This window comes from Rattus norvegicus, chromosome 8 (assembly GCF_021556685.1).
Source record: "Rattus norvegicus strain SHRSP/BbbUtx chromosome 8, alternate assembly SHRSP_T2T, whole genome shotgun sequence".
NCBI classification, from domain to species: domain Eukaryota; kingdom Metazoa; phylum Chordata; class Mammalia; order Rodentia; family Muridae; genus Rattus; species Rattus norvegicus.
In genome coordinates this window covers 92,091,969-92,110,342 of record NC_141541.1, presented here as the reverse complement: position 1 = coordinate 92,110,342, position 18,374 = coordinate 92,091,969, and the positions used below count along the sequence as shown (strand labels likewise).

Here is an 18,374-nt window from a genome sequence, read left to right as displayed (position 1 = left end):
TAGAGATTAAGGACAGAGCTGACTGGTGGTGCAGGCCTTTAGTCCTGACACTCAGGAATCAGAGGCCAGGGCATCTCTGTGAGTTTGAGACCAGACTGGACTACATTCTAGGCCAGCCAGTGGTGCATAGTGATACCCTGGCAGAAACACAAAAGAAATTCAGGGCAACTGAGAATGTGTGTTTAGGGGCTCAGAGAGAGTTTAGAGTGTCCAATGCCTGCTCCTCAAACAGAAGGACCCGAGTTCTACCCCCAGCACTTACAGAAACTTAGCTGGGTATGGTAGGTGGTAAGCACTTCAGTGCTGGGGAGAGGAGGTGCAGACAGGTAAATCTTTGGCGCTTACTGAGCAGCGAGCCTGGTCTACTTGTTGAGCTCCAGGTACTAGTTAGTGAACGATGGTACACAGGAACAAGGAAGGAAGCCCAAGGTTGATCTCTGGCCTCCACACCCATGGATGCATACCTTTGCTTACATGGAAGATTATACATTTAATAGCTAGATGTCAAAGACTGCATATTACTAATAACCCATATGGGGATGGGTAAGTTGGAATCTTAGTTATTTCTGGAAATATTCTCTTTGGCTTTTTGGATTGTCTTAAAAAACAGTGATGTATAGTAAATACTCCGAACAACAACAACAACAACAACAAAAATCTCTTTTCATGAGGAAGGAGAAAGATCATAAGGGTCATGGACCACTGTGACCAAAAGCTAAAACAAAAAGGGGACTGTCTAGAGGAAAGAAGAGCCCATGTGGGCTAAGGGACATGGTGGGGCTGAGGGGTCGGTGGAGGAGGGAAGCAATGAGAAGGAAGGATGGTGGCACACAGGCATGAGATGGGTTAGTGAGTGTGAGAGGCCCTTTGTATAAGAGACCCTCCTGACAACAGTCTGTGCAAGGAGAGGGGGGCGTGGATAGGCCTAGAGCGCTGGCATGTGCGTGTAACGGGCATGTGGGAAGCTGAGGAAGGCCTGAGTTCAAGGCCGGCCTTGACCGTAGTAAGACTGTCTCTTAAAAAAGGGTACTGTTCATTGTTGTTAGTTTGTTTTGGGTTTTTACTTCCTACTTTCGAGATCATTATAGATGAAATGCATTAATAGGAAAACTACATACAGAGTCTCTGTTCCAGTTATCTGGTGTCTCCTGTATTTTATAACCATCTGACAATATTGGAGTCTGGGATTTGGTTCTAATACAGTGAGATGATCCAGGAGACTCCGCTTTGTACTCATGGGTATTGTGATGCACAATAATTTCATACCTGGCCTTTTGGTTTTTGTTATTTTGGTGGCCATGGCTCCAGTCAAGATATGGATCAGCAATAACTTTTACCCTTCTCCTCCCCGACCTAAGATGCCCAGTAACAGGTATCTCTATAGTTCTGTCATTTCAAGATTGCTCTGTAACTAGAGTTGTTTATTACAGAGGCTTGACGCTGGTGTATGTCACTTACACTGTAATGCCAGTTGTTAAGTAAGCCAGTGGCTTTAGATTTCTGAGTTGTGCCTGACAGTGTAGTGACTGGATGTCATGGAATAGCCAACTGAAGGATATCCCCTAGTTTTCATACTAGCCAGTAAGAATGCTAAGACCAGTCATGTACAGATTGTCTATATGAACACGGCTTTCATTTCTCTGGGATGTGTACCGGAAGTACGTGTGCTGGATTGTAGGGTAAGTGTGCTTGTCTGTACAGAAACGACCAGCACCTTCCCAGGACAGCAGTGCCCGGGCATGTCTGTCAGCAGTGCCTTCTGCTCTGTTTCTTCTCATCCGTATCTGGTTGGCATTAACCCCGTCCTCACAAGCCCGCAGTGCCTTACTGTGCGTTTCCTAAGAGGTTGGAGTTGAACATCAGTTCATGATTTTTATTCAGTATCTTTTTTTTTAAATTTTGTTCTTGGTGGGTTTATTTTTTCTCATTTACCAAATGAATTATTTGTGTGTAGTTTTTTATGTTGATTTTTTTGGAAGTTCTTTATTTTTCTTGATACAAACCTTTTTAAAAATGTATGGTTTGCAAATCTTTCTGTAACTTTACTTACCATCTTTGCAGATGGAAAGATATTTCAAGAAGGAAAGATTTTCATTTCATTGTGGTACACTTTAAAAGATTTTCTTTTGAAAAGATTTTTCTTGTTGTCAAGTCTAAGAACAATTCACCTCTGTTTTCCTTTGTAGCATTAAAGGTGTTCTTTTGTTTTGTGACTAAAAGTAGTTGTTTTTCTAATTTTCATTAAGGAATAAGTGACAAAAATATATGTTTAAAACATACAGCTCAGTATTTTATAAGCACTGTGTTTTATGTTTTACATGTAAGATAGTGGTTTATTTTGAGTTTATTTTTTGTGCAAGGGGTTGTGGTTAGGCCCAAGAATCAGGTCTCTGTTGCTCTCTTGTCTTCCTCTTCACCTGGGCATCTTTTACAGACACCAGTTATACATATTTTTAAGGGCTTCTTTCTAGTTCTCTAATCTGTGCTGCTGACCTAAATATCAGTCTTCTGTTACCACACACCCTTGAACCTTAACACAGAGAGTGACTTCTTATAGGCTTCTGAAATTTTTTAAATCTACGTTAGATCTTCTGACTGTCTTAAAAGATTTAGAGTGTGTGTGTGTGTGTGTGTGTGTGTGTGTGTGTGTGTGTGTGTATTTGCGTGTGTGTGTTTGCATCAGATCCCTGGTAGTTGTGTTACAGGCAGTTTTGAGCTACCAGATTTGAATGCTAGGAACCCCACTTGGTTCTTCTGGGGGAGCAGCAAACACTCCTAACTGCTGAGCCATCTCTCAGCCTCTCCGTGTGTGTTGTAAAGTGAGCTTCTCTGCAAACATCCTTGAGCTCTGATAGGAATTGCTATATGCATAGATGACTTTGCAGTGACCGCCACCGGAGCTGCTGCATTTTCCACCTCCAAGTGCAAGGTGTCTCTCTGATTTGACTCATTTTTGATTTCTAAATAGCAATATTTTCTTGGATCATTTCTAAAGTTATTTTTTAATTCAAAGCTTATTTCATTGTAAAATTAGATTTTCAGTTGAATGTTTTATGTATACAAAGTAGCAATGTGGTTTTAGAAATGACCCAAGTTTTAGATAGTAAACTTACAAGCTCTAAGTCTGAGATCTGACCTGGACTGCTTCTGTGTAACTAAAGTTGTGCTGGGATCAGTGTTTAACATGCAGTCAGGGACCTTCCTGTGCCCAGTTGGCAAATGTCACGTCTGCTGCCACACCTTCCTCCTTTCTCTCCTGAGTTGTTCTTCCCACTCATCCCTCCAGAGAGAGATCTTCTCTACCTCTTCGCCTACTCTTTTATCCTCACAACAACTTTGGCGGTGGACTCATTGTACGTAATTATTTCTTTCAGAAGTTCGTTAATCAACCCAGAACTTGAAGTCATTGTTACTAAGTTTATAATTTGGCTAGGAAATGTGGCCAATTTCTTCAATTTCGTCTCTCCACTCTAAATTAATCCCCCCCCCCCCCCGTCTAGGTCAGTTGGTGATGGTTAAGAGAGGCGGTGGGGTGCTTCTTTGTGAGGTTTCATGTTTCCCACACTATACCTCAAGGGCACCTGGCTGGGCCTGACTGCTGCACTGTTCCTGTACTGCTGCAGTGGTCATCGTTTTCCCCTGAGGCTGACTGGCTGTGTGGTGACGAGGACTGTTTGTTCCTTTTTGATGTTTTTTAAATATCTTGTCTGTGTATGGATCACAAAAATTTTATATCCTTCAGCTTGTATTGCTTCACTAGCTTATATTTTACTTTTATATGCATTTTATTGTGTATATTTAACATACAGAACATGATGTTATTACAAGAGACAGACATATACTAAAAATGGTTATAATAATAAAACAAAGTATTTGTCATCTGAAGTGGTTGTACATGTTTCCTCTCTGCGACACGAATAGTTACCATGTGCTCATATAATTAAAATCTCGGGCACATTATAGCAATTAACATCATTTTCATATTGCATATCACATTTTTGGCATTTTTGAGTTTTTATATTCATTTTATTTTTGGAGGCTTTCATGCATGAGTACCATAATCTTTTATGCCCAATACTCTCTTCCTCCAACTTACCCCGTGTGCTCCCTTTCACTCCCTCTCAACTGCATAGACTCTTTAATTATTGTTATATTGTATATGAAACAGTCTGAAGAGTCCATTCAGGGCTGTTCATCTGTACATGTGATTAGGGATGACTTGGGATTAGATAACCTGTCAGGGGGCTCATCCCTGGGGCAGACTGAGTCTTCCTCTCTCAGATGCATTAATGGCCTGTAGTCTTTATCAGTAGATGGGGCCTTAGGAGATTTCCCCCATCCATGTAGATATGTCAATCAATGATACTGCTTTTTGGGTCTTATTTAGGAGACCATATTGTTTAATATTTTATGGGTGCAGCTTCCCTGTCATAGAAATCAGAATCTTGCAGCAGATGGCGCGGTCCCCTGACTCTTACGATCTTTCCCTCTTCTTCCACAATGTTCTCTGAGTCTTCAGTACAGGGGTTTTATTGTGGCTGTATCTGTTGACAAGGCTTGGCACCTGCGTTCTCTCTGCGTTTTGATCAGGCGTGGATCTCTGTCTCCATCTGCTATAAATGAAGCTTCTTTGACGAAGAGTTAGAGCTACACCTCACCATGGGTCTCAGGATGGGTGTTCAGTTAGAAATTATCCTGGTTTAGGAACACGATAATAGCAGGTTCTCCTCTAGGGTCTATGAGCTTATAGCACAGGAGGCTGGCTAGGTTCAGTCCAAGTAGGTGACAATTGGTTAACCCAAGATGTGTCACTGTTAGACCCTGGGTTTGTTTGCCATGCTGGTCATTATTATGGGGTTGTAGGCTTTACAGATGGGTAGGAATTTTAATTGCAACATGCATAACACTGGGAGAAACTATGAGAGCTAGTGTCTCAGGAAGGAAGCTCCTAGGTCACTTCCAGCTTGATTTCTCCTTGTTCTGTGACTGACGTATGTGGTGGCTTCAGCAATAGGGCCTTACCTTCTTCAAATTCTGGAAGGCAACCAGGGGCAACATCATACCTATATTGTTGGAGGACTCCCTTGGACTCCTCTGATAAATGGCTGGAAGGGAGATTTTCCCATCTCTTACACTGGGCTGCTTGTTGTTGTTGTTGTTGTTGTTGGTGGTGGTGGTGGTGTGTGTGTGTGTGTGTGTAATATGTATGTTTTAAGGTAATATAGCAATGTGTGTTTCTCTATGAGTCTTTTTTACCCCAATCATTGTTTCCTTAATTCTTCCTCCCGCTCTTCAGTATTGCCCTCCTTCTCTCCTCTGGAATGTTCCCATCACTAGTTTTTCCTTCCCTCCTCCATAGCACCCGGGTCTCACTGCCCTCCTCTTTAGGACTTCTCCACATTCTGGTCCGCAGTTCCACAGTGACTCCAGGTTATAGACTCACAACTAAAGATTCAGAACCAGGATCCGTAAATTATCAAGAACAAGGCTGGCTGTAGTATTAACTATTTTAAATTCTGCCCTGGGGCTTCTACCCCAGCTTTGGTTATTGAGTTCCCAGATAGAAAATACACACAGCCTTTATATTTTTAATAAGCCTTAAGCAGCACAATCGCTGGGTAGCTGTCTACCCTCCATGCTGTTAGAATCTATTTCCCTATGGATAGCCCCGAATTATTACTGTGTTTCACCTGGGATGCGCTTAGCTCCAATTGGGCAGCCCTCAGGGCCACACTCTCTCTTACCTCATGACTATTTCTCCTTTTTCCCCTCCTGCATGTTCCTCTTCTCCTCCCTTCACGCCTGAGAAACTGCAACCCCACCTATGTCTGTCCTTCCCAGCTATTGGCTGTTGGCATCTTTATTTACTAATCACAACCAACTGGTTAGAGTCGCCTAGCTAGTCTCTGGGGCAACCAGTCTTGGGAGCCCAAATTAGCGTTAGAATACAAGCAGCTCAAGCCCACCGGGGCGGGGTGGGGGTGGGGGTGGGGGTGGTATTTACCTTTCCGGGTCCAGGTTACCTCACACAGTGTAACAATATATTCCAGTTTCATCCACTTAATTGTAAATTTCGGGATTTTTCTTTACAGCTGAATATTATTCCATAGTGTATATGTACCACACTTTCTAGGTTGTTTCTCTTCCTAGCTGTTGAGAACAGAGCAGCGGCTGAGAAGTTACCTGTGGAATAAGAGGCCAGGCCTTTTGTGCATGTGCTGACAAGCGGTACAGCTGGGCCACGCGCTGGACCTCGATTTAGCTTTGTGAGGGTTTCGCACACTGATTTCTAGAGTGATTGGACCAGTTTGCAAAATCGCCATCGACGAATGAGGGTTCCATTCCCCTCATTCTTCAGTCTTGGTTGTAATTTGTTTGCTTGATCTTAGCTGTTCTGACTGGGGTGAGGAGAAATGTTTGAATTCACATTTTTTTCTAATGGGTAGGGATAATTACAGGATTCTTCTTTTTCCTTTTGAGACCTCTCTGTTCAGATCCCTATTTTTAAGTTGGGGCTTTTGTTTTCTTGACTGTTTTTTTTCTTTAAATATTCTCAATAGTACTTCTCTATCAGATGAATAGATAACAATTCTCTCCCGCTCTGTGGGCTTCCTTTTCAGTAGCTGGATTGTTGCCTTTACAGAAACGTTTTAGTTCTATGAGGTCACATTTGTCAGTGGTTGGCCTTGTCCTCAGCAAGGGGAGCCCCATAAAGAAAGCCCGTGCTTAGACCCCTGCTGTAGGAGACCATCTCGTTTTCTTCTGCTGTCCCCACTTCAGATGTCACACCTTTCCTCCACTTGGAGTGAAGTTGTGCAGGGTGACGGTGTCATGGGTCTAGTTCCGGTCTTCTATGTGTGGACGCCAGCACCGTTGGCTGGAGGAGCTATCTCTTCTCCAGTGGGTATTTTTGGCATCAAATAAGAAATGGCTGTAGTTACATGCACTCAAATTTGGGTCTTCCGTTTTGTCCAATTTACCTCCATGTCTGTTTTGGTGCCTTAACCACGCCATTTTTATTACTATAGCTCTGTAGCATAGCTTGAACCTCTGGCATCGTTCCTTTTCTCAGGACTGCTTTGACTTCCAGGTCTTTGGTGGTTCTGCACGAACTGTAGGCTATTATTTTCATTTGGGTGGGGATTTTAGTTTTCTTTGATTTCAATGTAGATTTTTTAAATGTTAGGATTCCATTCTTGGCTGGAACTTGGAAGAGACAGCTTGAGGTTTATACAGACATCAGGCCGTGGTGTTTACTCCTTTCACCACGTGCACTTACTCTGAGGAGTAGAAGGAGGTGTTTTTACAGCACTGAGTTTAGCTAGCTGATGTCGACAGCCTTTCCCATGAACATCACCTATTTGGCTGCACATTTGTTATTTGATGGGAGTAACAGGATGCCTGGGAGCTCAGCAGTTTAGGAGTAAGATCAATAGTTTAGAAATGGATATGTGTTTACAGAAATAAATAGTGAAACATTTCAGCCTGGGCAGTGGTGGCTCTCGCCTTCAATCCAAGCCCTGGGGAGGCAGAGGCAGGCAGATCTCTGGGTCTCATCCGGTCTACAGAGTGAGTTTCAGGATAGCCATGGCTACCCAGAGAAACCTTGTCTTGAAAAACCTTTAGTGAAGGATTTCAATGGAGTTAGCTCCCCTGACAGTTGACTTCCTCCTTTGGGAATCAGCTCAACTATAGTAATGCTTGATCCAAGCCCAGGACACACTAGGGTGAACACCTTAATGGAGTTAATCATGCTAAACACTGTACAAAGAGCTGGCACCTAAATCAGAACACATGTTTAGCCCTTATTTAAAATTACTTTTTACCTTTATTTGGGGTTTTATATGCTTTTATTTTGGGTTTTACTTCAACAAATTTATACATGAATTTGTCTTCTTAATGCCATTTAAATTAAACATGAAATATATGATACAGTCAAAAAAATTGAATACCATTGGGATACCATGCTTTGAGATGTATATATATCTCATCATGACCAAGAAGCAAGCTGGGGAGGGAAGGGTTTATTCAGCTCACACTTTCACATTGCTGTTCATCACCAAAGAAGTCAGGACAGGAACTCACACAGGGAAGGAACCTGGAGGCAGGAGCTGATGCAGAGGCCATGAAGGAGTGCTGCTTACTGGATTGCTTCCCCTGCCTTGCTCAGCTTGCTTTCTTACAGAATCAGGGACCACCGGGCCAGGGATGGTACCACACACAATGGGCTGGGTCCTCCCCACTTGATCACTACTTGAGAAAATGCCTTACAGCTGAATCTCATGGAGGCATTTCTTCAAAGGAGGCTCCTTTCTCTGTGATAACTCCAGCTTCTGTCAGGTTGACACACAAAACCAGCCAGTACACATGGAAACTTTCAAAAAAGATTTTTAACAGCTTTTTCAAATGCATAGCACATTGTTGTGTATAGTTAACCTTCAGAGTAACAACACTGTTGTCTGTGATCACCCTTCTGCATCACAGCTATGTTGGCTGTGGTCACCCCTCTGCACCATGGTGGCTGCGGTCACCCCTCTGCACCGTGGTGGCTGCGGTCATCCCTCTGCACCGTGGTGGCTGCGGTCATCCCTCTGCACCGTGGTGGCTGCGGTCATCCCTCTGCACCGTGGTGGCTGTGGTCCTCCCTCTGCACCGTGGTGGCTGTGGTCCTCCCTCTGCACCGTGGTGGCTGTGGTCCTCCCTCTGCACCGTGGTGGCTGTGGTCCTCCCTCTGCACCGTGGTGGCTGTGGTCCTCCCTCTGCACCGTGGTGGCTGTGGTCCTCCCTCTGCACCGTGGTGGCTGTGGTCCTCCCTCTGCACCGTGGTGGCTGTGGTCATCCCTCTGCACCGTGGTGGCTGTGGTCATCCCTCTGCACCGAGGTGGCTGTGGTCATCCCTCTGCACCGTGGTGGCTGTGGTCACCCCTCTGCACCGTGGTGGCTGTGGTCATCCCCCTGCGTCACAGTTCTTTGTTGTTTTCTTTAGTCACTATACTGTATAGCAGCAGGCCTTAGCACTTTATTGAATAGTCATCTTAAAATAGGATCCTATTTTATGTTCCTTAATATAATACTACAAATTTTAATTCTTAAACCTGATTTGAAAGCACAAAAACATGCTTTAGTTTTAGGAAGCAGTAGTCTCAAACCTTTAAAGGTTACCGGCAATGCTTCTCCAACCAAGCTTTTGTCTGTGGGTTCTTCTACTGATGTTAGCCACATTAGGAACCACAACTTAACAGTTAAATTGTTTACCTTATTTAAGCAATGATAAATAAGTGCTTCCGTTACATTATCAAATGTTTTCAGTGTAAGTGCTAGCCGAGTGGTTAAGAGAATGTCCTCTCGAGCAGAGGACCCCGTTTCAGTTCCCAGCACCCACATGACAGCTCACAGCCACCAGTTGGAGTGTCCTGTTCTGGCGTCCAGGGGCACCAGGTACATAGGAAACCTACACGCCTATCTACAGGCAAGCACTTAGACCCAGAAAATAAAAATTAACCGTTGTGTTAGTGTTTTGTTTTCTGAGACAGGGTTTCTCCGTGTAGCCCTGACTGTCCTGGATCTCATTCTTCTGTAGATCATACTGGCCTCAAACTCAGAGATCTGCCTTCCTCTGTCTCTACCTCCCAATTGCTGGGATTAAAGATGTGCGCCAGCACCACCTGGCTAAATAAATCTTTTTTAATAAACATTTTTTAATAATAATTTTTCTGAACTTGAAATAATTCAGGGTGGAATTGGTTTGTATTACATATTTGTAAGTTTCTTTAATGCCTGACTCAGGAGAGGACAGCTGGGTCCTCACTCTGCTTCTCATTCACTGTTACAATATGTTATTATGATTGATAAGTATGCAGACAATTCTGCCTCACACAGATGTTGGTAGTAATTAGAAAACAGAGGCATATTTAAAAAGCACTTTAAACAAGTGGATGTTCTTTAATATTGTTCTAAAACTTATGTTGGTATTCTCCAGACTTTGGGTGCCTTCCAGAACGAGGCTGTAGGAGCAGATTAATCGTAGCAGTCACCAACAGTCTGTCCTGAAACAAAGTCAGGGATTATGACCATTATAGGAATCTAGAGTCATCAAACAGAAAATCGTCTTTCAGCCTTTGCAGAAAGTTAAACTGTCATCACATGTACATAAGTTTTTGATAAGAATTGGAGTGAACTGTGAGGGGTGCATTTAGTATGAAAGTTCAGCTCTAATTTTAACATCGGATTAACACAGAGTGAGCTATGGTGTTAAGAAAGCATGATGAGACTATTGATGTCGTCTCTGTCTGTAGGCAGCTGGTGAAATTTAGGAAGCAGTTTGCTATTGTAGAGCTCAGTATTTATCACTGGGAAAGAAAGCCTGGGTAGACTTTTCATCTGGTAGATTTTCCTATTAGATACCGTTACTCAGTTTCCCTTTACTTCAGGGGTTCCCTAGAGTAGACTGGTGCCTCTTGTTAAAACAGTACTGCTTCTCAGTAAATGGTCTTTAGAAGCAAGGACTAATTGAGCATAGCTTCCTTTCTCTCTGGCCAGGTAGGTCCATTTCTCTCCCTGCCGCCTCCCTCTAGCGGCCAGAATCTGCTCTCAGAGCTTTTCTCCCCAAATCCAGAAGCTCTGCCATTGCCTTGCCTCTCCTGTGCTATTTTTAACAGGAGAAGTGAATTAAGGCAATAACGGACATCAAGTCAACAGGTTACCTCTGTTTTTGCCCTCTTGTCTGTGACTCTTGTCTTAACCCCCAGGCTTCAGCTGGTGCACCTGAGGAATCAAATGATGGGGTTGGTGCTGTTAAGCTCTGGGATCTGATGGGTCTAAGTCCTACTTCATTTTTTATTATCATATCCATCAATCATCTATCTGTCCATCTATCTGTCTGTCTGTCTGTCTATCTATCTATCTACCATCTATCTTTCTATCTATCATCTCTATCATCTATCTGTCTGTCTGTCATCTATTTTTTGTGTTTGTGTGCACGTGCAAGCATGTGTGTATGCGTGTGTGCGTATGTATCTCTGTCTCTATGTAGTGGCTTGCATACCATGGCATGCTAGTGGAAGTCAGAGGAAGTCAAAGTTCTCTCCTTTTTCCATGTAGACCCTAGAAATTGAATCTGGGTCATGAGGCTCGGTTATGAGTACCTGCGTCTTCTAAGCCTTCTCACCGGCCCTGAAGTCATAATGTATGAGCCTTCCATGTGCCTCAAATGCTTTTAGTTGGGAAACCTTTCAATTCCTCTGATTAAAATTGTTTTTTTAAACGATTTACTTTTAATTTTGGGTATATGTGAGTAGAGATATTATGTAGATATGTAAATGCAGGTGCCTGCAGAATCCAGAGGAGGGTATGGGAGCCCACAGAGCTTGAGTCACAGGTAGCCATGAACCATTCCCAGTGAATGTTGGGAATTGAACTCTAGGCCTTGGAGAAAACAATAGCCATCCCTTCATATAACTATATCCCTTCATGTAATATCCCTTTATATAACTATTATTAAATATTATAGAGATGAAAACACGAAGTGCTTGAAAAAGAAAACTCAGGTTGTTGCTATTTTTTACTCTAAAACAATTCTAAAAAATGACCAGAGGGGTTGAGAATTTAGTTCAGTGGTAGAGCGCTTGCCTAGCAAGCGCAAGGCCCTGGGTTCGGTCCCCAGCTCCGAAAAAAAAGAAAAAAAAATCAGAGAAAAAAAATGACCAGGACATACATACATACATACATACATACACACACACACACACACACACACACACACACACACACACGTATGTGTGTATATAAATTTATGTATATATATATATATATATAACTAAATATTATTATACCTATATATTTAGTGACTTCAACAGTTATGTTTGGAGGATCCATGGTAACTTCTGATTTTATAGGGCAATTGTTTTAGTTTTGTGCTAATATTTACATGAGAATTTTTGAGCTGAAGAAGTAACATAGGCTTTAACTTCTTTAACAAGAGGGGCGGGCTTTAACACTGAAGAGGTTTGCAGTGAAGTGCGATTTCCTCAGTCTGTGGAATACTTAAGCATCGAATCAGTCCCCTCGAGGAAGCAGTCTTTCCTTGCAAGCCGCTAGCGGTGTACACTGTCATACATACCCTCCTGTCAGACGGGGGTGCACCCTAACAACTCCTTGATTCATTACTTCACTGCGCATGCGCTTTGCATGCTGGGACGGCCAGGCCAGGTCCACAGGCTTATGCAGCAGCCCCGTACAGACAGGCGTTCCCTGTCTCATTATGTTTCATTGAAGACTGTTAGAAGACTTTACAAGCAGAGCCGTGGCTGTAGCCAAGGTTGGTGCAGACAAAGCTGCTGTGACCATGGAGACGTCTCTAGGTGTTACTCTGCATGTCATGTTAGGCCTTGTCCCCGCTAACTTTCAATTGACCGTGTCTCTAAAGGTCAGGAACCAGCCTAGTTTGGTTTTGTGCTCACACTACTGGATGTTGAATATGCTCCCTGGAAGGGAATGAATGTCTCAGGAGAGAATGAGTGACCGGATGCAGTGAGGAGGCTGCTGTGACAGGTGCAGAAATGTGGAGGGTGGCTAGTGTGATAATGTGTGAGATCCAAATGCAGTTTCCCCTTGGCTCAAAATTTGGCTCTGAACAGGGTCATAAAACTTGATTAAGGTTAACTATTAACTTTTCATTTATAAAAAGATTAACTCTGAGAGTATGTATTGTGGGACCTCTGGCTTGAATAGTTCAGGTTCTAGAAAGAATGTATTTTTAGTTTTTTAGACTGTATTACTGCTTAAAGTACCAACAGTGGGGGTTATTTAGGTATGGCAATACCCATGGGGTAGGAGGTATTGTTAACTCTGACTTATTGCTCAGAGTACCTATAATAACATGTACAAAATGTTACCAAGCTGCCATGTAGAAAGCAAACAGGACAGCTAGGAAGCTAAAACGAGCAGCAGAAGCAGTACCAGCACAGCAGCAAGCCTGTCTTACACACCATGCTGAACCAGACAGAGCCGGTCTTTGAGTTGGCTGAGCAGGTAAAGGTGACTGCGGCCAATTTTGATGACCCGAGTTCAATCCCAGGGACTCATATGGTGGAAAGGGAGAACTTACCACCAGAGATTGTCCTCTGATGCACACATGTGCTCTGTGGCACAGGTGCATGTGTACACACACACACACACACACACACACACACACACACACACTTTTGTGTACAAATGTAATAAAATTTTTAAAAATAAATGAAATACGAAGGCATAGATCAGACTAAGAGAAAATATCACTTCATTGTTCAAAGGACTGCGGCACGGAAGAGGAGAAACATTTTGGGGCGGGGGGAGTTCTTGGTGCAATACTAGTCAAATGAACATTACATAGAGACTGATTTCCGCTCATCCATTTGTAAGGAAGACCTTCCCAATCATTGAGATTGCCTTGCCATCTGCCTGGGTCGTCCTATGCAGGAGCCTGTAGGGTGGGCTGGTGAGGTGAGTGTCAGGCCTCTTGCTTCACAAGGCTGAACTCTTCAGAACTGAGCGCTAGCACATTGAATAGCGGTTAAGATAACAGGAGGAGACCCATTGAGACAAACGATGGCCTAATGACTCTCCCAGTGATATTCAGTGGTGCTTGAGGACAGTCCTCTTTGCTAGGGAAGACTGAGCAAGCAGAAGGCAGGCAGCAGCTTTGAGTTTGCTGCAGAGCTGTTGGGCCATGAGCCTGTCTCTTCCCACCTAGAGATCACAACTTGTAAGCATCCTTCTGGATCTTTCTGTGTGAGTGAGAATCATGCAGAACAGGGAGGTGGTACTGGGTTTTGTTTTAGTAATGAACTGTATCATAGCAGGTGTTTGGATCCCTGCCTTTGCTTTATCCTCAGGAATGATTAGTGCATTCCTGTTCCACTAGTGTGATACATTTAGATTTACTTAGATACATTAGGGATAATGTTACTTAATGCAGTTTACATATTGCTTAGTTCTTTATGCTAATACCGGAGAATTTTATGTCAACGTTCACATAGAGTTTTATTTTATTCTACGCTGTCCTTGTGCAGTTTATAAGACTCAAGGCTATACAAGTCTCTTGTGGAATGATATGTAAGGGATCCTCTTTTCACTCTTTACTACGTGTCCCCTCCTAAGTCTCTGGATTGAACACTTCTCTCAAAGTTTGCATTTGTTTTTTGTTTCTGCTGATTATGCCTCTCATCTAAGACCTAGAGACTGATGGTGTGTATTCCATTTTCAGTCCTTCAGAGTACTTTATATTTGTTCATTTCTTCATAGGTTTTATATTTCCACCATTAAGTTAACATCTATTATTGGTAGTATATATCATTGCACATGTTAATGGGATTCACTTGGTATTTCCATATATGCATATGACATGGATCATGATAGCTTCTGTCTCCTGCATCCATCCCTAGTGGTCACTATTCTGTTTTTAGAACGATGGATTTCTGTTTCCGCATGTGTGAAAGTGTGTGATACATGTCTTCCTGTGTCTGGCTTATTTTCCTTAGCAGGATGACTTCCATTGAATTTTCTGAAAATGACAGAACTTTTTTCTTCTCAGTTAAATAATACTCTATGGTACATGGGTATGTATGTAAATGGTATGTGTATGCATGTATATGATATGAATATATATGTGGCATGTATGTATGTATCTATATGGTATGTGTATATATGCATATGGCACATGTGTATGTATATATGCTATGTGTGTATGTGTATATAAGATACATGTGTACATGTATATGTGATATGTGTATGTGCATAATGGTATATTTATATGTATATATATGTATGTGTATATGTGATACATGTATGTGTATAGTGGTATATGTATATGTATATATGACATGTATGAATGTGTTTATGTGATATATGTAAGCATGTAATGGTATAGGTATTTATGTATGTGTGTATATGGTATGTATGTGTATATATGATGTGTGTATGTGTATATATGGTATATATATGATGTATATGTATATACATTACATGTATTACATTATTTCATTTATATTTTTATCTCTTTACAAGCACTTAGTCAGAGTCTTACTGTTAGGAATAGTGCAGTAGTACACACGGGCAGCCGGCGTCTCTTGTAAGTTAAACTCTCCCTTTGTTAAATTGTCAGGTGTATTGTCACAGGAAAGTCACTAGGGTTTAGCAATGACTCTATCAATACTGGCTTCTGTTTATGGGAGCTACTTCATAGCTGCTTCAATCTTGCTGCTTATTCTAGATCCATTCAGTTGTGTATGTCATCTTCATTCAGCTCCAGCAGACCGTATGAGTCTAGGCATGGAACTGCTTCTTCTAGCTTCCAGTTTACTAGAAGTGTCCCAAATATCAAGTAAAATCCTTTGGATTTCATTGGTATCTGTTGCCACATCCTCTTTTCATGTCTAATTTTATTAATTTGGGTTATTATATTTTCTCTCTCTTCTTTCCCTCCTGCACCCCTTTCTTCTCCCCTCCCCCATTCCTATGCACTTTGGCTAAGAGTTTTTTCATATTGCGGATCATGTATCTTTTCAGATAGCTAACTTTGTCTCACTAATTTCTTTAGTGTTGTTTGTTTGTTCCGTTCCCTCCCTCCCTCCCTCCCTCCCTCCCTCCATCCCTCTCCCTCCCTCCTTCCTTCCTTCCTTCCTTCCTTCCTTCCTTCCTTCCTTCCTTCCTTCCTTCCTTCCTTCCTTCCTGTTTTGGTTTCCTTGTTTAACTCTGGCTGCCCTGGAACTCACTCTGTAGACTATGTTGGCCCTGAACTCAGAAATTCACCTGCCTCTGCCTCCCAGGTGCTGGGAGTAAAGGTGTACAACATGACTACCCGGCTAGTGTTGCTCCTTTAGTATTTGTTTTGTTAATTTTCCCCTCTGATCTTTATTATTTCCTCCCATCTCCTAATTTGGGGGTTGGGCTGCTCTTGTTTTGATATACCTTGATGTATATCAGTGGATTATTTATTTGAGACCTCTCTGGTTCTTTCAATGTAGGTCAATACTGCGGTAACATCCCCTAGAACTCCCTGGTAAGTTGCGCTTTTACTTTCATTTGATTCGAGCATCCCCGTGATTTCCACAGTGACTGAGGGACATTGAGCAGTGTATCACTTTCAATCTCTGTGTGTGCATGCTTTCTCAGGTGTGTTTTAGAATTATCCTTTGATATTTGCATGCATGTGTACCTCCTCCCTCCGATCCTTTCAGCTTATCTTCCACATTTTCTTTGTTTGTTTCTGTGGTTTTTCTATTGCCTTCTAATTTTATAAGAAATTATTTCAGTTTTTATATATTTGGTACGATTTATTTTATGGCTTAAAATTGATCTATTTTGGAGACTGTTCCATGACCTCTTGAAAAGAAAGTCTGTTTATGGCTGTCGTGCGTGTTCCACAGATGTCTGTTAAGTCTGCTCCCCATGGCCCGTCTTAACTTGGAAGGTTTTCTGTGTGGTTATGATAGCATGCTTACTGGTAGAGTTGGTGTGATGAGATCAGCATTGTTTTATCTGGACCTGTAGTATTTGTTTATGGAACTGAGTGTAACAATGTGTGGTACATGTATGTGTACAACAATTGTATCCTCTTGATAGGTGTTTCCTTTTGCTAAGGATACGCTGCTCTTCATGGCCTCCAATTCTGGCTTGACGTCTGTTTTATTGCAATCACTCCACCTGCTCCTGCTGCTTACAGCTTCTGTGTGCTGCCCAAATCCCCTTCCAGCCTTTGCATGTCTTGGCCAACGAAGTTATATTTGTTTGTCACCTTGTGGACTAGACTGAAGGTTTTAATCAGAGAGCTAACGATTACTTAGGTTCAGTGTTGACACTGAGAGTCATTTGCTACTCCTGTAACTTTGTTGGATTTTCTTCCCATTGGCTTCTTTGTGTACTTTTCATTCTTTTCTTTCTTATTTATTTATTTATTATAGAAATTCATCAAAGCTGAGTTAAATAGGCTTGATTCCTTCCTTATTCTCATTTTTAAAATCAATTTCTCTTGTAAAATATTTTCTATAATGCTAGTTTAGTAGTTATGAATTGCTTTATTTTTTTATTGTGCTTATTTTGGAAAACACTTTCTTTACATTAAAGGACACCTTTGCTCTGTATGGTGTCTTATAAGCAGTTGTTTACTCTCGGGTTTCAGATACAACGGTACATGTTTCGGTGGAATTTGGGCTTTCTGCAGAGAGACTTTGTTTCATTTTATCTATAATGTGCCTTGAAGACATTCTTTTCTGGTCATATCTAATTGGAATTCTAAATGTCTCTTATACTTAGATGTCTATTATTCAGCCTTGATGTAGAGAACAGTTTTAGGCTGTAATTTCACTGACTATGTTGTCTCTCTCTGTAGTTTGTACTATGGGCCCTTCTAGACATAGATTCTCAGGATTGGTTTCTTGATCACGTCCTGCAGTTTATGAGAATTGTGGTCAATGGAGTTTATGTCCTGATCAACAGACAAGAAAGTCTTGAGCACTGGGCAAGGGCCATGGGCACTGGGTGAACCTCTGAGCCCTGGCCCTGCAGTTGTCTCACCGGAAGCCCCTGCTCGTCTTGAGCACAGCTGGGATCTCTGTTTGCCCCACAGTGCTGGCTGTGGCTTTCCTAATGCATTCCCCTTTGCTCTGGCCTGTACTTTGCACCTGTGCATGTGTGAGGTGAGGTTACGCCAGTTCCTCAGGACCTTTGTGAGGCAAAATTCAAAAGTGTTTGGTTTGGTTTGGTTTGATACAGTTCCTTCTGCTGTACTTGGCCAAAAGGTTCCTTGACCCCAAGCAAGGCAATGTCTGTACTGTCACAGAAATCGAGGTATACAAAGGTTCCAAGCTCCTACGCATACAACTTCAAACAGCAGGTCTCATGTTGAGGTGCCTCCTGGCATTTCTCAGGTTTGCCATTGTTCGGAGCTTGTCGTGGCCGCTCAGTGTTCATTCTTTCCTTCGGGGTTCATGTTCTTTCCTACTGAAATAGACTTGCTTTCAGTGAGGACCAAGTTGTAAACTTTGTCGTCATTTTCGAGAATGTCTTGTCTCTGCTCTGGAATGTAGGTTTCCCTGGCTCTCACTTGGGTTCCAGCTGGACAGAGCGGCCGTTTGGAACTTGAGCATGTTTTATTCCATTTTTACCTGTGCTGTGTTTCCTCTCTGCAGTTTGACTTCCTAATTTGCCTCAAAGCAACCAGGGTACAGTTTTCGTGCTACCTGCTTTGTAGAAATATTTCCAGCTTAAGTAAAGTGGCAAACCTCAAATGCTACGATGCAGGCTAAATGGTTGACTAGCTCATCTGTTGTAAACATTGAAAATGTTTGCCTTGTCGCAGGCAGCCACAGGATCCCATGTTCTTTTTGTGTCACATG

The 18,374-nt window shown here is 42.3% G+C and overlaps 1 protein-coding gene across 2 annotated transcripts in view; it reads left to right on the top strand.

Moving 5' to 3' along the window:
* The window catches only part of Lca5 (lebercilin LCA5), a 57,289-nt gene that overhangs the window by 25,781 nt on the left and 13,134 nt on the right, over positions 1-18,374 (top strand).